General features: G+C 34.2%; 1 protein-coding gene across 29 annotated transcripts in view; it reads left to right on the forward strand.

The window, feature by feature from the left end:
* The window catches only part of Adgrl3 (adhesion G protein-coupled receptor L3), a 790900-nt gene that overhangs the window by 78407 nt on the left and 689234 nt on the right, over positions 1-23259 (forward strand). Inside the window, exon 1 of one of the 29 annotated variants that reach the window (XM_048784545.1) lies at positions 7401-9914. The exons of the other annotated variants lie outside the window; for them this stretch is intronic. The gene's annotated coding sequence lies outside the window, so the exon portion shown is untranslated. Of the gene's footprint in view, positions 1-7400; positions 9915-23259 lie in introns of those variants that run through there. 29 annotated transcript variants of the gene reach the window in all.

Below are 23259 nucleotides of genomic sequence, written 5' to 3' on the forward strand. Positions count from 1 at the left end.
AAGAAATCTTATATTTCAGAGCATTAACTGCTCCTCAGGGTCTTCTAGCTTGTTAGTTGTTTCTACATAGCTGGAATGGTTTATTCTCTACCAAGTGGCATACTTGGATCATCTCATTGCCTCTGCATTTTTGGCCCAAATTTGAAAGGGCTATGCCCAGAGTTCTTAATCTCTTTATATTATAATGATTCATAGTATTAGATCCACATTCCAGAGCATTCCCCTCCATCTAATCTTATAACTGTTTAAACTTACTTGCTTGCATATACAATCACAAGATTTTGGCCCCGTCCTGTGACCTTAGTATGTAACTGAACCCTGTACATTCTGGATTGTTTATCCTTGACAAAATAACTTGCCAGTTCAATTTCTTTCAGTAACCTTAATGGATGGGAAGTTATGCTTAGGGTCTTAACTCCAGGTCTGTTGTGCACAGCTCTCAAACATGCAACAACTTGCAGTCATAGTAACAACTTCCCATCACAGTGCAATACATTTATAGGATGTTAGCTCAATTAAAACATAGAACCAACTTCATTAGCAATTGAAAGTACTAACTTTCCTTCTGATATATCTGTATCATATTGCTTCACCACTTTTAGGTTTTTGACAAAAGAACTATGGACCGTTAGTTGTTTTATATTTACCTAATTTAACTAGTGATGACTGCATCCCAGGTACAGAACATTATGAGACTAACTTAAATAAAAGCATAACATTTACTTTTTCTTAAGGCTTCTCCCTACATTTCTTAGTAAGCTACGTGAGAATGATGAATCCAGAAATATATTTTCTGTGTAAAAGTCTGCAGTGATTTTTTTTTAATCAGTGTTTTTGACTTCTAAATAAATTTTGGACTAATAATTTAAAAAATATATTTTGATTTACAGATTTTTTAATTTTTAAATTTGTTTTAATTAGTTATACATGACAGTAGAATGTATTTATGCACTTTGATATACATAGATGGGATATAATTTCTCATTTTTCTGATTGTACATGTTGCAGAATTATATTGGTCATGTAGTAATAGTCACATATATACATACAGTAATAATGTCTGTTTCATTCTACTATCTTTCCTATCCCCACGGCCCCTCCTCTCCCATCACTTCCCTCTACCTAATCTAAGGTAATTCTGTTCTTCCCTAGTACCCCTGCATGCCTTATTGTGAATTAGCATCCACATATTAGAGACAACATTCAGTCTTTGGTTTTGTGGAATTGGCTTATTTTGCTTAGCATGGTATTCTCCAACTCCAACCATTTACTGGCAAATGCCATGAATTTGTTCTTCTTTAAAGCTAATATTCCATTGAGTATATATATCACATTTTCTTTATCCATTCATCTATTTCAGGGACACTTTTATGGAAATTAGAAACTATTGATGTTTACTACTTTTATGTATCTAGGTATAAAAGTAGTCATGGGAACTTATGCAAAATTTTAGCATTGTTGCATTCATTTATCATTATTGAGGAATTGTGTACTCTCCTTGAAATACTAAAAAAGGGGTATACTTGCAATTGAAAAAATATCAGTTTATGTGACTTGTGAAAGTCATGCTTGTTTCCCTTACTTTTTTTCCTCCCTTTCTTTCTTCTCTCATTTAAGTTATTTCCCCTCTTAATTCCCTTTATCTTTTTTTTTTCTCCCTAATGTGCTGGGGATCAAACCTAGGTTTTACACATGGTAGACAAGTGCTGTATCACTCAACTACACCCCAACATTGTCTTTATATTTTCATGTGGTTTACCAATGGCTTTGTTTAATCTTTCTGTAATAATTTACTTAATAATATTAATATCTAATATATTTGTAAGATGTTTGGCCATGGATTGTTCGATATATTTCCAGGAAGTGAAATACAAGGTACTTAATTATTAAGGACAGAATGAAATATAACTCTGGCTTTATTTAGTATAGTGATTTAACCAACTGCTGTTTCACACATAAAAAGACTGCATCTCCAGGTGCTAATTACAACAGAAGTTTTTGCCACATGGACAAATTAAATCAACCTTTTTTACCCAAAAAATAAATAAATAAATAAATAAAATTCAGGTTTATCTGAACTAAGTACATATACAAAATCTTTATTGACCAAATGGTAGAACAGATGTACAGGGTTTTGGTTTTCATCTCTGGGATTCTGCTTTAGAGTTTTAAGTTATACACATACAAGAGGATAGATTTGTATATTTGTTATAATTTGTGGGTGACTAGAAACACTGCAGTAATTTTCTTGATCTTAAACCTAAGGAAATATGATTTCTAAAATGTTTCAGTACCTTTCTTTCAATTCCTTGCCTACACACTCAGATTAAGGAAGAATATGTTGAATTGATCTGCTTGTATTTAAATTTTCATTGAGGAGTATTGTCCTATAGTTGCACTTTGCAAATCCCAATGCCACTGGGTTGTTCAGCACAATTGTGTGGTGCTTGGTAAACTCTGTGCCCCAGGGCTGGTGAATCAGGACAGTCAAAACAAAGGGAAACTTGAATTTTCTAATTTCACTGTTATTCTATTCTTGCTTCAGTTAAGAGGTTTAAATGAACCCAGTTTTGAGACAGTCTTTATATTAGAAATTGTCAGTTCTGTGAAATGCTTTGTCCTTTGGGGGCTCTCCTTACATCACTGTGAATTGGAATTTATTTAATAAAGCACCAAGTAGGAATGGAGAGGGGGCTAGTGTGTCCAAGGGAATTAGAAAAAAATGTTAGCTTGATGACTTTTACTTAGGCTTCTGCTTTATCTTCTCTGTCTTTCCTTTTTTTTCCCCCATCAACTTATACATACGACAACTACAGAACAATGTTAAATTCACTCAGAATGTTTTAAAAATAAAACTAGAAGTTAAAGATATTAAAATATTTTGATTTATTCTGCTGTAAAATTAATTCTTTTTGTGGTGAACTGTTTCACAGTATCTTGGCATGAGAATACAGTGTATTTTAAAAATATAAAAAAATTAAAACTTGGTTTATTTTTTGGCTCAAGTATTTGAGTCCATGAAATATTTCACATGGGTTACAATGCCAAATTCATGTCATACTCAGAAAACAATGGCATTTGTTTTTTGATTTTTATGAGTTTAGAGCTACCTGTTTAATATTTTTCTTCAGCAATTGGGATTTTTACCCTGTCATGAAAGCTCGCTGCCATTAACAATGAAATTTTTAAAATAACTTTTTTTACAGTCATTTATATTTCTTTTTGAGTAAATTTTATTATTTTTCTAAATATTTTAGAGCATTTTAAGATAGTGACAGAAATCATTACATGACAAGATAAATTCAGTCTGACTTTAAATGGTATTTATGTAATTAATGGAAATTGGTGAATTCTATATAATTATCCTATGATTAGGATACTATGTTAACATAATAATTCAGTTTGATTTTATTTCTTCCCTCATTTGTATATGCAGATGTGGATGTGGATGATTGTAAATTCACATACAAATTCACTACATTTATTTTAGTTTTAAAGCAATAATTCTCTTTAGAAGCCATAAGTTGATGACATAAGGGGGGAAAAAACAGTACACTCTCCATACATGTAATTTCTAGACAGCACTTCTATGTATTTTGATAATTATAAAGGTCAAAGATCTTTCTTATTTCATAAAAAATGTGTCCATCTTTTACTGATTTTATGCTTAATGATGTAACATCACTGACTAATAAGGGATTCCCTATTGTAGGAATTTTCAGTAGATAGAAGAGATAATAGTCTCTGTTTTTGAGTAGACAGCAAAGAATATTGAGTTATTGTAGTCACATCATAATGTGCACTATAGTGTAGAAGTTGCACTTTAAATACCACTTGATCTTTTGAACACAGTATTTCAGTAGTAGACAGCTACTAATGTAAACTCTTTCAGTTTTGCTTCCAAGAGCATAGACACATTTGATGTTGTGGGTGACAAACTCTGATAAATGGACATTTCCATTTTAATGTGCTATTTCTGTCTGATGAGGAACCTTAACACAGTTTGAAAATATCTTCCCTTTAAAGGATGAGAGGCAATTTAACTGTCTTTCTGTATCGTTGAAAACTATCTAAATAAATATTACTATTTGATATACATTAACTAAACTGTACATGAATACTTTTAAGTATCTTCCTGTGTGGCAATCAAGGGCACAGAAATTTAAAATCTGTAAAATTCTGGTAAGAGTTGGGGTAGAACTTGGTTGGCAGAGTGACCCTCTCGCATGTGTGAGGCCTGGGTTCTATCCTCAGAACACACACACATACACAATCTTAAAGCAAGGAGGAAAGTTGGCTTCTCTCTCTATTTTTTTTTTAAATAAATTCCTAGGATCAGTGCCAATGGCTGTTGGCTTGATTTTTGAGTGGAGGGGGTGTACCTATCCTAAAACATCTGTACTAACAGGACATATAGTAAATGGAGTAAGTCCGACAAAACTGTCTCATGAATGTGTGTGAGACATTTTCCCTTGCTAGTAAATTTAGGGTAATTTTGGAAAAGATAATGAATGCAGGGGCAGAGAGTGATGAACATCCAGGGAGTTCATGGACACCAAGACCATTCAGGGGTTGAGAAGGCCTTAGGATAAATTTCTATGCTTTTGGAAAAGGATATTCACACTCTTCCCTTTACTGTGGTAATATTGTGGTAATATTCATAGTGCTTCACTCATCCACTCTATGGGAAAAAGTGGAGTAGAACACTGAAACTAGAGCAGAATTGATTCTTTAGGGCTACCCTCTGACCTAGTGCCCTTTGCAGAAGGGCGTTCTGTCAGTTCTGTACTATCCATAGCATGACAAGGGTCTGCTGGGAGAAACCTTGCTCTTTGCTTTCTACTTGTAATTTCCCTTCCCTCAACAAATAAGATCTATTACTCTCTTCTTTGTTTATTTCACCAGATGAATACTCTGATTGAATTATGTAGAACACTGTTGACTGAGTACAACAGAAGACCAACCTAGCAGTGGTTTCGATTAAAAGACACTTGTTTACATAATGGGTCTTCCAGAAGAGTTTGTTTCTTGTTCTGGTTTGATCTGGCAACTGAGTTATTAGGTCTCATTCTTGAGCCTGGCATGGTGATGCATGCCTTTAATCCCAGTGATTTAGGAGGTTGAGGCAGGAGGATCACAAGTTTGAGAGTGGTCTCAGCAATTTTGTGAAAACTTGAACAACTTAGCAAGATCCTCTTTCAAAATGAAACTGAGGATGTAGCTCAATGGTAAATAACCCCCCCCCCCCCCGCACCCATTCAATCCCTTGTTTTTTTAAAAAATTTTCTTTTTAATATTTTTGGCAAGTAGATTTTAAAAATCCATGAGTAGCAAGATGGCTTTCAGATATGTTTGCATCAAGTCCTGATATAATACCATTCAAAAGCAGGACTATAGTGAATTGAACTTTATTTTTTTGAAGTTATCCAGCAAACTCCCCTTAGGTATCATTAGCTAGAACTAGATCACACCAAAACATCTAACTACATGTATATGTATTTCTAGGCTGGTAAATACATATCAGGTTTCTTCACTCCCTAGGGTAGAGAGAGGATGCATCAGCTAGAATATTTTGAGAATAGTAGTGTGGCCAAAGTCTTCACAACATAAGATAAGAAATAGCCCCTATTGTTTTGTATAAAGATCTAAGGAAAAAGTTAATCTCATATTGAAAACTTGTCCTGAGATTCACTTTTCCTGGTGCAATTTTTTAAATACTTTTTTAGTTGTTGATGGGCCTTTATTTTATTTATTTATATTTGGTGCTGAGAATCAAACCCAGTGCCTCACACATGCTAGGCAAGTGCTCTACCATTGAGTCAAAACTCCAGCCCTGATGCAATTCTTGTGTTTTTCTAACAGCTTTATTTATTTTTTAGCATAGTGCTGTTTTTTTAAAATACTTTTTTAGTTGTAGATGGACACAATAACTTCTATTTATTTATTTATTTATCTATCTATATTTATTTATTTATATGTTGTGCTGAGGATGGAACCCAGTGCCTCATACGTGCAAGGCAAGTGTTCTGCCATTGAGCCACAATCCCAGCCCTGCATAATGCTGCTTTAATCAGATATTTCATAAAACAGAACTGGTTGCTAAATTTACCTTGGCTGCTTCTTCAGCCAGGCCACTGGTAAAACCAGGATAGGTGAAAAGATAATGCCAAAAATTAAAGCCAAATTATATACATACACATGCACACATTCATATATAGGACATTAGACACCTAGATCTATGTACATTAGACACCTAGATCTAATGCAATATGGAGATGTACATTTTTATTTTTATAATGTAGAAAAACTTAGGGATTCTAGGAATTTACAACAGTTATATCCTATTTTTTGTATTTAATGGTTTGAATAGGTACCACTGATTATCTTTCTTTTTAAATTATATTTCTATTCTGTGTAGTAGTCTGTTCATAAGAAATACCTCAGATATATTTTCACACATGGAAAGTATAACATCTCCTCCGAGAAAACTTAGCTTATGATGTTTTGCACCATCTTTCTCTTTTTCTTGCTTTATTTCTGATTAATAAGTACTTATAATTGTACCAGACTTAAATAATAATGACATAAATAATTTTATTTCATTGATCACTTCCAACAAAAGAAGACTTATACACTGGCTAGTAGATTATAGTGATATACATTATGGCAATAATTATCTTTGGGGCATAGTCATAATATGTAGTATAGTCAAGCAACCATTTAGATTTAAGTTCTGACAGTTTTTTTTTTCCCTCATGCTATCGGAATTAGAAATTCTGAATTAGTGTTTTTCAGACTCTTAACTAGGTAAATCTTGGAACATTAACATGCTAGTGATTTTGTACATGATTGTGTTAACTTTTTGTGTTGGGCTAAGCAAATTGTCCATGTGATAGTGAGAGTATCCAGGCAAACACTTAGTATAGGGCTGAAAATGTGGTAAGCACTTAAAAGCTTTTATCACCTATTGTCATTTGCTTTGTAATCCTTGTGAAAGAGATACTTAAAAATACGTTTTTAAAAATAAGAAACAGAACAATACCTCCCCTCTGAAAGAAGTACTGTGGATCTTAATATATCTATTAAATATTAGATCATATTATAAAAAGGGTTTGAGCACCTTTTTGGCTCCATAATTACATTTAGATCATTAAATTACATTGATTAGTATCACATTTCTTGAATGTGTGTGTGCCAGTGAGCCACAAGTTTTGTAATCTTTCTGAAATTTAGCTGAGATAGTTTGATTGGTGGCAGACCTAGCTAGCATTCATATATTATCAGAACATCCTCTTTAATGGATTAGTAAAAATTAAAATTGTTAATTGTAAAATTTAGCTGTCTAGGCATATGACATTAGAATATAATTAAAATTTTTAATATGTTGACTTATATTTCTTGTCTTTTTTCCTATTTATATTTAAACATACTCATGTACTGGTAAGACAGTTATGGAATTAGATGTAAGTTATTTTAGTTCTCCTTTATGATTTTGTTTATATAATGAGTCAGGCCTTGATCAAGTTGACTATTAACTAACTTCATGTTTCTCCATCCTTAAATCTGTGGCACATTAATATTTTTTAGTTCCTCATGTTTTATTTCAAAATATAATGATGGAATATATAATAAAATGCACAATGTTGTTTTCTTCCTGGGTCCCTTCAGGCGTTGGAAATGGGTTCTCCTCGGTGCAATGGGCTGATTGAGAAATAAAAGCTAAGAAAAATAGAATGGCAAAACCCCCCACAGAACACAGAAAGTAGTTTCAAAAGCCAAGGCAAGACAGGAAAGCCGATCAGACAATCGAGCTTCTATACTAGTGGCAAAATGGAGCCCGGGCCTGCTTTATTTATGTTGGGGAACATCAAAGGCCTTCCATAGAATGTTCTTCACCAAAAATTTAAAGGTGGGTTGTCCAGTTTCCACAGGGTTACACCCATCTCCGGAGCTACTATGAGGGATCTTCCTTGAAGAGCTTAGATAATGGTCACCTGCATTGAGGGAGAGTCATGGATAGTTCCTAATGCCAAACCTAAATCTCCCTGGCTACCATATGGAGAGAAGATCCTCATGTAATTCACGAAGGGCTTCCCACAGTTGTAAATGAGTGAACTTAGCAAAATGTGAATGCTTGTTTTTTAAGAAGTGGGTTGTTATCTTTAAAGTAACTGTAGTCACTAGTGAAAATACTGATCTTAACTGAAAGAAGTTAGAAATTGGTGAAAGAAGCATTATTATCCACACCATTATATGTCCTTATGCTATATTCATTTTAAATTTTAAGAACCTATGATTTTTATCTGGGACAATATACATCTGGACACACACACACACACACACACAAATACACTCTTGAATGAATGAATGGTTTAATTGTAGAGGCCATTCAATATTTAGTTATTCAGTAACTTCTCATGGAAAGATGTTTCTTTGCTCTTATGTCATTTTTGGTTTATAAACAAATGCTCTTGAGACAGGAATATTAAATGTAGATGTTCTATATAATAAGAATGGTTTAATAACCACCTTCAAATTTGGGATGTTTTGTTTCTGTTACATATCATCTGCATTCTTAGGCAAGATGTTTACATTTGAGATTATAATTTTTGTTGGTGTATTCTTTGTCCAAGGTTATCATTTTAAAGCAATTATTTAAAAAGGTCAAAGTATATTGAATCACATTGAAAGGAAGGAGCAAATATTGCACATGTTGGAGAAGAACAAAAAAAAATAGAAATGGTAATTTCCAGTGTTCATTGGCTGGTATAAAGTTTGTAGGTCATAAACACCAAAGTCAGCAGAAACCTCAGCAAATAAAGCAGTTGCAACTTACAGAGGGCCTAAAATCACTACACAATTAAAACTACCTTAAGCTTTATTGAAACATAGTCATTTTTCATTAAGACTGAAGTATAAAATACCCTGGGAAAGAAAGTAAATTTAATCTTGTTTGTTTACTTCAATGAGAAAGTATTCTAAATTTGATGACAAAAAGAAATATAATAACACAAAACAAACTCTGGGAGTTTTGAGGCTATAGTTGTGAGGCTAGTAACATTAATTACAGCTTATATGAAAGATTCTGATAGTGTCTGGGAATCAGAGTCTATTATTCATCTAGACAGCTTGCTTGTACATGTATGTCATTATCTTTTGTTTACCTAGAAACATTTTTTTTTTGTGTGTGTATAACTGTACCCATCATTTGGACCTTTCTTCTTTAACTGCCAGATTTGTGACTGCCTGCAGCATTGTCCATTCATGACTTTGCTATGCAACCAGTGCATGGTTTATTGGAGTGAATAATGCAAATGGCAGAGAGAATGCCTGGGGCCTTTTCTTTGTCAATATAAAAGTTAGAGACCTGGAGTCAAAGAAAGAAACTCTTGAGAGCTGTGAGGCAGCTGGAAGGCAGAAGATAATCCAGTTTACCAAGGTGGAGATCTTAGGTACTTTTTGTGTTCTCTTTCATGCCTATTTTCAAAATGCTCCCTTTTCTTCAGATTGCCCCATTGAGAAGGCAAATAGATCCTTCTTGACCAACAAACCAAGAATCATTTTGACAAAATGTATACTTGAGTGGCCTGACTTTACCTTCTGACCTGTAATTTCCTCAGCTCGCCTGTCCAATTTGAGTCCCCAAAGCAGCAGTAAAGATGGATTTCACAGATTGTACAGGTTAATCGTCATCTCTGCTTTCTCTGTTTCAGTCCCACCTACACATAGTTATCAAACACTGAACACTTGCCTCAGCAGAGCAGGGTTGAGCAGAAAACAGTGTTGGTGAATTGCTGAGACACATTGTGTAGCAGCTGGAGGTTTTGTGAAGTGGAAGAAACCAAAGTCAAGCTCAAGTGCTGGTTATATTGAGAGGAAAAAAGCCATGAAGCTGATGCACCAGAAAGAAGAGTGTAGGTACCAGAGAGTGGCCAATATAGTTGCATTCTCCTTTGTCCTTTTTACTTTAAATTGTTATTCCATAGCATGTTGATAAGGATCTGTATAAAACATTATTTGTAGTAGGTTTGCATTAAATATGATTGATAGATAAAGCTTTTTATGTATCATCTGCATACCCTCATATTTCAGAGAAGTTCCTCAGATAATTCTAAAATGGATTTATTTTTATGCCCTCACAATGACATTAAAACTGGGCCTTTTCCCAGAAATGAAAATACATGTATAAAAAGCAGAGGTACTCAGAATTCAGGGTTTTTGATTCATTTCAGTTATTACGATATATACAGTTGTGCTGAATATAGCATTAGCAAATGCCTTACCTGTGTGTTCCACATTACAATTGTGTTAATCATAAATTAATAGATTCAGATAGGAATGTTCCGATTTAATGATGCATTTGTTGATAACACAAAAGAAAGTGAAGAGAGGAGCATATGTCCAAATATTTATGAATACACTTTTTAATAAATTCAGCTAATACCAAATTTGTTAATAAAAATTTAGATTTAAAACAAATGTAAGATTGAGGAAGGACCAGCCAATGTAGAACTAATTCCAAATCCTAACTCTGACCTTCCCAATTATGTTACCCAGAACAAGTAACTAAATGTCTGTTTTCCACTTTTTCCATTTTGTAGATGTGAACAGCTGTCTTGTAGTTTTTAAGGATAAAATACCTAATGAATCTAAGGACTTTTGCACTGTCAATGGCACACACTGTAATTTATCCATTTGAAGACCTGTGCTATTTTCATTTTATCATGTCTGAAAATGAGTGGTGCATCATGATAATCTATTGTGTATTCTTTTAATTGTCAATGTATTATTTTCCCTAATGGTACATAAAATAATATTCTGGGTTCTAATCAGAGTCATCATATATTTGTTGAAATATAATTCATAAAATGGCACATAAAATAATTCTGTCCTTTAATTAGAAGTTTCTTAATTTTTGCTCACTACAGGAGTATGTGCTGTCTGTTCATTCTTTTTCCTTTTCTGTGGAACTATTACATTAATTTATAAATAAATATTACTCAAATTATCATTTTTTTCCTAATAAGCAATGAACATATTTTTAAGTTGGATATTATCTGTTGTACTTTTGATGGCATAATTCATGGCTTTGTTGGCTTTTTTAATACTAATGGCTGAATAATTGTAAGCTCTAGACCTAGCAAATGCAAAACAAATATAAAAGTATGGAATATTTTGTAAATTTTAAAAATTGCAATGGTTTAGTTAATGCTATTTTTTAACCTCTCTGAACTTCCTATAATGGATTTCTGTATAATTGATAGGGATTTTTAAAAAGTAAGTCTACTAGTATAGCATTCATAACTCAGTCTTTTTGTTTATATTTTTAAGAATTTAAATTCCTGCAGTGTCTCATCTCAGGTGGGTGGATTTTGGTGACTTTATATTATGGAAATGTGTAACTTATACGTACAATTAAAACAAGATTGTGAAATAGATATTTTAAATTTTTCTAATAAGAAACAAAAGCAAAGCTAGCTTAATGGTACTATTTTTTTTTTCTTGTTGCTGTGGTAAATTATGTGATGAGGGAGAGACTCATGTCAGAGTGCAGTGATGAAAATCAGAACCAGAACATGACAGGTTGAGAGTCACAGGAAATGAAACAGAATGTGGAGTGACTCTTTACTCAGAACAAATCTCCTAGGTTAACTGAAAGTCTGGGGCTCAGAACAAAGACAAATTCATTGGCCTCTCATGGTGAGTGCCTGTAAACCCAGGCATGAGGTAGCCTTTGATACCCTGTTGTGTCTGCCTTTCAGCAGATTTGTAAATTTGGTAGATGCGTGAAATATAAATCAGCAGTTGGGAGTTGATGCCTTGCCTTATTATTTTGATAGATAAATTGCTTAAGGATTTAAGATGTATCCATAGTAAGGAAGATAGATACTGGATTAGAATTAAGGGATTTATTTGGTTTTCTTTTCCCAGAAAACCAAGATTACTTCACACCGAAGGCATATCTTTAGAAAATGTAAATAGCAAAAGGCTTTACAAGAACCTTCATTTGGAAATAAAGACTCATATTTCCAAAGTATATTCTTATTGTAAGACATGTTTTTGTGTACCTTTGTTTTTGAAATTAATCAGCTTTATATAGGGCCAAGCGTGCTAAATTATGTTTATAAAATATTGCTTTATGAAAATAGGAAATATATAAATTTTGTTTCTATTTTTACCCATTGTTTTATAAAGTTACATTAGTTATATCCACATAATTAAAATTTACATTACTATGATATACTTGACATATATGACATACTGTTTGAAAACTCTTTCACTGTGGTATCTCCAAAGGATAAGATCATTTTTATATTAATCTACATTTCCCCTACTTTCCATAAGACACAATAAACAGCATTAAAACGAGTCAATGCACAGCACATTAATTTATAAATAAACATTACTCAAATTATAATTTTTTTCCTAATAAGCAATGAACGTATTTTTAAGTTGGATATTATCTGTTGTACTTTTGATGATATAGTTCATTCTGTTTCCTGGGATAAGATGTGTAATTCTTGTCTCTCTCTTTCTACATTGAAAGTCATCATTGAATAGATTTCAAAAATGTTCTGGGAAGAAATTCCTTAATTCCTTAAAAAAATTTTTTTTTTGGTGTGTGTGTGTTCCATCAATTGCATTGAATAGACAGCCACCCAATCAGCTTATAAATTGGCCATATGCCTCATATAATGTATGCAGAATTGCAGATTTCAATCTTTATCAGTGGAGTAGAAATGTATACAATAATATCTCCTAAACCCTAGTTTCACTTTTGCTTTAGTTACTTGTAGTCAACCACGGAAAATTCTAGAAATGATTAATACATTTTAAAACACACAATATTCTGAGTAGCATGAAGAAATCTCATACTGTCCTGCTTCATCTCGCTCAGGACACGATCATTTCTTTGTCCAGCGTGTTCAAACTGTATATGCTATCTGCCAGTTAGTTACCTAGTAGCCATTTAGGTTATCACTGGTATCACAGTGCTTGTGTTGGAGTTCATTTTACTTAATAACGGTCTGAAAATGCAGGAGTGGTGATGCTGATGGTTTTATGAAAGTGAAGCCATAAAGCATTTTCTTTAAGGGAAATGGTGAAAATTAGAAAAGAAAAAATAATTTTATATTAAGGTTGACAAGATTTATGGTAAGAATGAATTTTCTCTACATGAAATTGTGAAGAAAGAAAAACAAATTTATGCTAGTTTTCTTCTCTTACCTCTAACTTCAGAAACTACTTCCACAGTGTGGGGTAAATGCTTAGTTAAGTGGAAAAGACATTAAATTTGTGGGTGTAGACTTGAACAGAAGATGTGTTCTGATTGATGGCAATGAATTGTACCAGAGAACATTGAGCTTGTGTGAGGACTTTAGCAAGGGATCCCTTGAAATGAGTGACACCACGCCAGTCACTGCAAGAAAAGATTGGTGGTTGCACATATTAAGGAACAGGTTTGGATTGGAAAATATAAAAATTACTGTTGAGATTGAGCCTATTGATGAAGAACCTGCTAATGTCTTTCGGGTAGAAATGAAAAATTATGTTGAGGAAGAAACATACCATCTAAAGCAAGCATCAGCTGCAATGAAACAGCTTTTCTGAAAGAAGATGCCCAATAATCTATATCATGAAAAGGCAAAGGAGGTACTAGGACCTAAAACAGAGGAATGTTTAGGTCGGGTAGAACATGGCAGCACTGCAGGGCATATGATACAAGCAGGTGGAGTGGATCTACTATACTCTCAAACACACAAATAATTATTTACTCATGTTCTGGACACAGAATCACAGAGCATGGTAGCAGCAGTCAACTCGTTTACATAATGGTTCTGCTAATGCTTCACCCAAAAAGTTGAAAATATTTGGAAAAGAAAGAGTTGGAATTTAAATGTCTCTTAAAAATAGAAAAGTTATCCCAAGTTTTTGCTATGAAAATGAAAAAATGGAGGGTATATTTCTACCTTCAAATACAATCACATTGTTTCAGCCCCTTGATCAGGGAGGGCATTCTGAAGTTTGTCACTGCCACCTATACTCACCTGGTATTTGATCGCATTTAATTAGCAATTGATATAGACCCCATCTGGACATAACGTAGCACTGGAAAACATTCACTATTGCTGACGCAATAATATTCAACAAAACAGCATTGGATAAATTAAAACCAGAAACTGTACATTCCTGGTGGAAGAACTTATGAAATTATGAATGATTTTAAAGGCCTCCTGGGGATCCATGGAGAAGTTAGGATAATTATTCATGCAGCAAGACAAGTGGATGGCAAAAGATTTTTTTTTTTTTTTTTTGGTGAAGAAGGAGAATGGTATATTAAAGGGTATTAAGGGTTAAATGAGAAATAGGAAGGATTTACTTGAGCAATCTATAAAGGAAGAAGAATATGAAGAAGAAGAAGCTGAAGTTAAGCCATTTTGAACATTACTGAAATGAGCTGAAGTGTTTTGAATTGTAGAGACATTAAAGGACACAGTTGTGGGAGTGCAGCATTAAAGTTACCTGTAGGATCATGGAAAGATTGTTGCAGATAAGGCTCACCTGGAGAACCTAAGTGATTGTGTGGAGGAGCGGCTGTGTGTGTTTGTGTGTGTGTGTCTCTGCAATATGTCCTGTTCTTGTCATTTTGCAGGAAGGATTTCAAGTAGAAGTCATAGAGTAACACACAGGCGTTTATTAGACACGGTGATTTATTTGCAAGATAAGCACAAGTACAGACACTGTATGGTCCCTCTGTGGAGAGAATGGTGTAGCTCTTATAAAACAGGTTTTTGAAGGGCTTTGAGTACTCTTGTTCTTGCATTAGTTTCTCTTACCCTTTAAGTGGTTTATTATCCTTTGAATAGCCCTCATCACATTTTGTTCATGAGGGTCTGGTCACAAGGGATGGCTGTGACTTGGCTTCCTTGATGACCAGGTCATAGAAAAGGGCTATGATGATTGTGCATAAGATATAGGCATGACATGGTCTTGAAACAATAGTTCCCTAAGGGGTTTATGGCTGGGACAGTTTGAAAATAATAATTCCTATTTTACTAATGCTTGTCTGCTTTAATAAAGTTCATTCATTGTTTATTTTGTTATCCCTTGTCCTGTCACTTATGGACTGTCTTTCATGTTTAGTTACTTCTCTTTATTGCTCTCTCCCTGCCCACCTGCTCATGGCTGTCTATCTACCTAACAGAATGACAGCCTCTTTATCTACATTTGGAGGAAGCAAAAGGGCACTTCTGATTATATGCTCTTCCAAAAGCTTTTGGCAAAAATCTTTGAGAATCCCCAACATTGATGGTTCCCAGCCATTGACGTTCTGTGCTTCTTATATTAGTCTTCTACATCTTCATGCATTTCTGACCCAGGTGGCTCAGCATCCCATCTTTCTCTTGAGGTTGTGTCAATAGTAGCCCAACTGCTCACAATGCCCATGTATTCCCCCCACTTCCTGTCACCACACAGGCATTCTCTCTTCCCACATCATCACAGAAAGAAAGAGACAAGACTGCTTTTTCATAACTTTTATTACAACAGATAATTATAACGATTCTATTTTATTCTTAGTTGTTAATCTCTTACTATACCAATTTGATAAAGCTTTTTCATGAATGTATGGGAAAAATCATAGTGCATATGTAGTATTTGGTATTATTTGCAGTTTCAGGAGGCGATCATTCAGAGGTTTGGAATGAATCTCCCTCAAATAAGGGTGCACTACTGTACACACTTTGAAAATCTGTAGGGAAAATAAAAATGCTAAAAAATTATTTTCTAATTTACTAATGGTGATGTTATGGTTTGGATGTGAGGTGTCCTCAAAAGCTCATGTGTGAGACAATCCAAGAAGGTTCAGAGGTGAAGTGATTGGGTTGTAAGAGTCTTAAGGCAACCAGTGATTTAATCCCCTAATAGGGATTAACTGAGTGATAACTGAAGTGGTAGGGTGTGGCTGGCGGAGGTGGGAATTGGGGCGTGGCTTTAAGTATATATTTGTATTTGGGAGTGGAGTCTCTCTGTCTCCTGGTCGCTGTAATGTGAGCTTCTTTCCTCTGACACCCTCTTCTGCCATGATGTGCAACCTAGCCTCCAGCCCTGAGGAATGGGCCAGAGGACTAAGACTTCTGAAACCTTGAGCCCTGAAATAAACTTTTCCTCCTCTACAATTGTTCTGGTGAGATATTTTAGTCACAGCAAAAAACAAAACAAAACAAAACAAAACAAAACAAAACAAAACAAAAAACCAAAAAACAACTGATGAAAACAGGTAATGATACATTTTGCCTCATTTTAAGTTTTTATCTTGAATTTCTGTTGTTCTTATCCTATACAGAAGGTCTCCCTCCCACTGCTCCCCCCCTCATCAAACTCAGGGACACTCAACTACTGAGCTATGTCCCCAGTTGCTTGGCGCCTTGCTTTTGCTGAGGCTGGTTTTGAACTCCGGATCCTCCTGCCTCAGCCTCCTGAGCTGCTGGTATTAAGGCGTGCTCCACTGCACCTGGCTGCGTTTTGTTTTTTAATTGAGTGTGGCCCTTTAATTGAAGTATAATGTGTGTGTGTGGGGGGAGTGGGTGTTGGGGACAGGAGGGCTTTTTTTTTTTTAGACAGAACTCCTTAAATTCCCACTTTTTGATTACCATAGTCATATTCTCTCTCTCTCATTCCTAATGTGAAATTTGATTAAGGTTTCCTTTGGAAGGGTTATTAGTACTTCTACTACTGTTATTACCACTGGCCTGTGTTAGAGAAACTTGTATTTCTCTGCCTTCTGTGGTATGTTTCAATGCAGATTCTTATAAAATCCTCTAAATAGTCCTCTCATGCATAAGGAAACTGGGGTATCAGAAGAACCACTTCCTCAACATTACACAAGTAGTTTATGTTACAGCCAGGTAGTTTAGTTACTTTCATTTTTTAAAATGCTTTGTGATAAGGTTTTTTTTTTTTTTTTTGCGAATTTGAGTATATGCTTTAATTATTGAATATTTAAAAAGTAACCACTAACCTGCCCATGCAGGAGTTATTTAAGATGTTCTTTTTATATGCTTGTTTTTTGAAAATGAATGAAGGGGGCTGGGGTTGTAGCTCAGTTGGTAGAGTGCTTGCCTTGTAGCTCAGTTGGTAGAGTGCTTGCCTTGTATGCACAAGGCCCTGGGTTCAATCCCCAGCACCACCAAAAAAAAAAAAAAAATTAAAAAAAAAGAAAATGAATGAAGATATTACTGTCATGAGAATATCATTGTAATATTAAGAGGAATAGAATCAGATTAATTCCATTTATACCATGTTAACCAGCCTGCATTTGTGATCCTCCTACTTGGCCACACAAGCTGCTTGCTCAATTGTGCTTGTAGAGATAACCCTTAATTCCTCTGTATCCTGTTTTTGAATCATTTCATTAAACAAAAGCCTTTGAGTCTTCTTTTGTTGCTGAGAACAAATGGTTAGATTTTAGAAACTGTAGCTACTTTTGTTATGCACAAATTCCAGAGCCTTTCAAAATTTATCATTCACATTCTCTGCTCTGCACACAATCAGTCATTATGTCAGCAGCTGCCCAGGGAGCCTCACTTCAATTCATTCAGCCAAATAATAACCATCAGGACAACCATTTCTACATTAAAAATAATAATAAAAATTAGATCCTTAAATAGCTCTGTTCTTTACTTCTGTAGTTAAAAATTAATTACTTATATTCAGTTGAAGTCCCATTGTACATTTTGACAGGTAGGGAAAAGCAGCATCTTTGTTGAAAATTAAATTGATTAGATTGATATGTTTTAATAACAGTGAAGGTTATAAAGGGTTCCACTTCAAATAAACAACTTCAAGTGATTTATTAGAGGTTCCCACAACTTAATCAAATATTGGCTTTTAGTTTTGCAGTTTAGGACTAAGAAATCAAAACCTGTAACCATTTGAATAATTAGAAATTTTGATACAACTTTAGTACACACAGGTATCACAATTCTACTGTTATACATTCAAGGTAATAAGCACAGAATCAAATATTTAACTAGCTTTTAAATATGTGAAATATATGTGATTAAATTAGAGAGTAATTATCTTAATTTTTTACTTGTCTTCTCCATTTTTCTGCCCCAGGCTTTCCTATTTTTCTGTGATGTGTCAGTTTTGTCAGACAATCGCATATCACTCTTCAGAACATTGAAGTAGTGTTTCATATATTATAATAAAAGCATAGACATAGATATGTATACAGCATTTTAGTGAGGCTGTACCAGATGTGCTTTTATAAAATTCCTATGTATAATCCCAGGTTTTCATTTTACATTCTTGATCACGTTATTCTTTACTAATATCTTAATTGAAGGCCCCTGTTTTTTGTCAGTGTCCTCACTTAATTTCCTTCTTATTCTAAAAGAGAAGGAAATGAAATGTGCTGACTCAGATAATCAGTTTTCTGGCAATTTGCTTTTTAGCGACATCTGTCTATGCACAGTGTTGCCACCTTCTGAGCATTACATTTTTGGAAAGATCTGTTTTACTTTCAGAGTCAGTATCAACTTGAGTCAATAAGGAACTTTATATGAATTAAAATTCAGTTTTCATTATTTAAAAAACAAAAAATACTTATGTCAGATGAGATGACAACTTAAGAAAATGCATTGGAGGGCTGGTGGTAAGGATCTAAGTAAATCTTCTTAAAGAGTAATGCTGTAAGGTTTTTCAATTATTGGAAAAAGCATAATAACAGTTCACAGTTAATTGGCAAACTCAAAAAGTGGAGATACATTCTTAAAAGATTACCAAGAGGGGGCTGGGGATGTGGCTCAAGTGGTAGCACGCTCTCCTGGCCATGCATGAGGCACTGGGTTCGATCCTCAGCACCACATAAAAATAAAAATAAAGATATTGTGTTCATCTAAAACTAAAAAAAGTAAATATTAAAAAGAAAAAAAGATTACCAAGAGGTCTGAAGTTGTAGCTCAGTGGCAGAGCGCTTATCTAGCACATGCTAGGCCCTGTATTCAATCCTCAGCACCACATAAAAAATAAATAAAGGTATTGTGTCCAACTACAACTAAAAATTATAAAATATATACTTATATATATTTATATATATAATGATTACCAAGAAAACTTTTTATAGTAGAATGACTATTCTTCTAAAATAAAAGTCACTGTATGACTTCTTTTTTAGAACTACTAAAATGTTTTTATAGAAGAATGTGGGTGAATCAACCATTACTATTATTGGTGTTATTACCTTTCAAGTTTTCCCTTATGATCTTACTTATCATCAAGTATAAGAATCCAGTTTACTTTTTTTTTTTGACAGGCAATAGTAGCATACTGAAGAGAGGATATTTTATAGTTTTATGAATATAGTCAACTTGGAATTATTATCAATGGATTATTACCAGTTTTCTGATATTTTATTGAAATACAGAACTTCATTGAAATTTAAACAACTTCTTAACATTCACATCCATTGAGTTACCTACATGTTGCCGGTGTTCTCTCTTCACATAATCCCAGGTTACTGGTGTCATGGCCTTTATCCAGTATTTCAATACAAATGTATTTAAAGGGTTACTTGGATTTTGCAAATACTTTAAAATCCTCTGAACAACTATACATACTCTAAATGCATAAATCTTCCAAACAAATCTGATACAGGATTAATATGAAATTGGAATGGGCCAGCCTAATGAATGCCAGGCTTAATGTACAATCTATTTTTTGAATAAATCATATAGGAAAATTGCATAGTGTGTAAATTATATAGCCATCATAAATCAATGTCCTTTAGATAGCTCTGCCTTAGATAAAGGGTAGCACTGCAGAGGCCAGGACATACTTGAAAGTGAATGAGAGGAAAGCCGTTAAAGTAGGAGAGGAACACCCATCAAAGAAATGAAATGCTCAGAAAATTATTATAAAAGTTGAGTACACAAATTGCATCTCCCTGGGCCATGGTTATTTTACAGAGTGCATGGATGGAAGAGAAATCTCATGCTGGTATTTGAGCTACTCCTACAGATTTGCCCTAATGCTTGTGAATGAGTTCTCATAATTAAAGTGATTTCTTAATAAAGATTTTGAACTCATTGATAAAGCTCCAGATCACTGTCTGCATCCTAACCTCAGTTTTGTGTGAAGTGAAAAAAAAATTAGCTTTCTGATCATTTACTGGTCACCTCTTAAAAATATTTCACTTCATGAATCACCATTTTTTTTTTCATTAAAAATATATAAAACGACTTTGTAACACATTTTCCATTTGTTTTGGCTAACTGAAGAAAAACTATTAGCCGGCAATAAGAAGATTGTGAGTTTAAAATATTGCCTTTGAAAACATTGTCTACACTGGTAAAACAAGTTTTTTGAAGGGAGATGAGCACTTTTTAAAAAGCTTTTTCACAGGATCATATTAACTGCCAGGAAGTTTTGCCAAACAGATTTTAAGGGGAAAATCAGGCTATCCTAACTGTCCAAATGTTTTCTCACGTTTCAAACAAGCAGCTGCTCGGAGTTCCTGCCAGTAGTAAACCTTTCAGGCAGAATGTGAGCAGCTGCCAATCTTGTGTCAATATTTTAAATACACTTATAACCATCTTAACTGGTGTAAAAAAAATTTATCTTCCCCCCCAAAAGGGCCAGCAGATATCTCTTTTTGGCGCTTTGGTTCTTTTTATTCCCCTAGAGGTGAAGTACCCAAATAAGCAATTTTGATAACAAAGATTTCTTTGAATATTAGGAGGCAGAACAACTCTCCACTTGTCTGTTGATGAGAACAAATCTGAAAAAAAGTTAACCGTAAAAACTATTTAAATTTCAAAAACAATAAAAAATGTAAAATTAAAAAATAATTTATGAATATATTAGTACATATTTGTGTGATGAATTTATTTAGTGCTTGTTGCTAAAAGCATTTTTTTTCTTCAAAAATGAATCAACACCCAAAATTTGACCTTCAGAAACTTACAGATTAGAATTGACAAAGGCAATAAATAAATGCCTAGAAATTAGCTTGAAGGTATCTATTAAACTTAAATACTGAGAATAATTGGCTACTTGACTACTAGATTATAGTGTCAAGATAATATCATAATCCCCAGTCTTAGGTTTTCCCTAAGATAGATGAGAATCAGAAGTACATGTTATTAAATGTGAAATGAGAGGGAAAAGTTGGTTTAAGATTGTGCTTGAGGCCAGATTGGATGAATCTTTATTTCTCAGAGCAGGTGAGCTGGAATTTTATTAACAGAGGGATGCAGGACATCATAGAGAGTGTGATGAACAGGGACAGACTAGGGGTGGGTAAGATAAAGAATACGTCATTGACCATGAATTTGGAGAGGGAAAACTTGAACAAAGCCAGTGGTGGAGAAGTAAAGGCTTCTGGTGACGACTTGAAATGAATGGTTGAAAATCCATCTAGTCTTCATATTTTAATCTGAAAACTAGGTATTGGGAATTTTTTTACTAAAGTTGATCCATTTGTGGAACTGAGCATTGTCTCCTTTAAAACCTTTCAGTTTTCTCTTTCCGTTTTCTTTAGATTTTCTTAGACTGGGTTTTTGTATAGTTTTGACTAATTCAGGTTCTACAATTGCCAACATATATTATCATACATATTAATAATTAATAATGAACTGATTCAGAATTCTGACTGGTTATTCATTTTAGATTGAAATATACAAACCAAATTACCAAAGTTATTGCAGTTAATCCAATAAGACCATCTTTTAAAAGTCCTCATAGTGGAAAACTTTACACTTGTTCCAATGATGAGGATGTTACTGAAACATTCCAAAACTTCTCACTGGAATTGTCCTTATTATTAGTAATGGGTAAGCAATTAAGTCTTAATTATTTTTCCAAAAACTATATGGAAACGTGTCATTTCAAAAATCAAAGTTGGTTGAAAATGTATATTGACTCTTCAAGAAATGAAACCTAATCCTACAAGATAATAGTATACTATTAAATAAACAACTCATTGGCATCCCCAAAACATTAGTGAATTGATTCATATGTCAATCAGTGTGACTTTCCCTACTTGGAGCTCTTGTTCATGGAATTAATATAGCACATTTGTTTCTTGTAAGAGCAACTTGAGTTCTCAATGCATAGTGTTTACACTTCCAGAGCATAGAAGATATTGCCCACTTTGAAAACCTAGTGTCTGTGTGTTCTTGGCAGAGGGGAAGATTGCTTCATCTTCTTTTTTTTTTTTTTTTTATTGGTTGTTCAAAACATTACACAGCTCATGACATATCATCTTCCATACATTTGATTCAAGTGGGTTATGAACTCCCATTTTTTACCCCAAATACAAGTTGCAGAATCACATCAGTTACACATCCACATTTTTACATAATACCATATTAGTGACTGTTGTATTCTGCTACCTTTCCTATCCCCTACTATCCCCCCTCCCCTTCCCTCTCATCTTCCCTCTCTACCCCATCTGCTGTTGTTTAATTCTCTCCCTTGTTTTTTTTTTTTCCCCTTTCCCCTCACAAACTCTTATATGTAATTTTGTGTAACAATGAGGGTCTCCTTCCATTTCCATAGTTTCCCTTCTCTCTCCCTTTCTCTCCCCCCACTCGTCTCTGTTTAATGTTAATCTTTTCCTCATGCTCTTCTTCCCTGTTCTGATCTTAGTTGCTCTCTTTATATCAAAGAAGACATTTGGCATTTGTTTTTTAAGGATTGGCTAGCTTCACTTAGCATAATCTGCTCTAATGCCATCCATTTCCCTGCAAAATCCATGATTTTGTCATTTTTTAGTGCTGCGTAATACTCCATTGTGTATAAATGCCACAGGTTTTTAATCCATTCATCTATTGAAGGGCATCTGGGTTGATTCCAAAGTCTAGCTATTGTGAATTGTGCTGCCATGATCATTGATGTGGCAGTATCCCTATAGTATGCTCTTTTAAGGTCCTCAGGGAATAGACCGAGAAGGGCGATAGCTGGGTCAAATGGTGGTTCCATTCCCAGCTTTCCTAGGAATCTCCATACTGCTTTCCATATTGGCCGCACCAGTTTGCAGTTCCACCAGCAATGTACAAGTGTACCCTTTTCCCCACATCCTCGCCAGCACTTATTGTTGCTTGACTTCATAATGGCTGCCAATCTTACTGGAGTGAGATGGTATCTTAGGGTGGTTTTGATTTGCATTTCTCTGACTGCTAGAGATGGTGAGCATTTTTTCATGTACTTATTGATAGATTGTATGTCCTCCTCTGAGAAGTGTCTGTTCAGGTC

This window comes from Marmota marmota, unplaced genomic scaffold (assembly GCF_001458135.2).
Source record: "Marmota marmota marmota unplaced genomic scaffold, marMar, whole genome shotgun sequence".
NCBI classification, from domain to species: domain Eukaryota; kingdom Metazoa; phylum Chordata; class Mammalia; order Rodentia; family Sciuridae; genus Marmota; species Marmota marmota.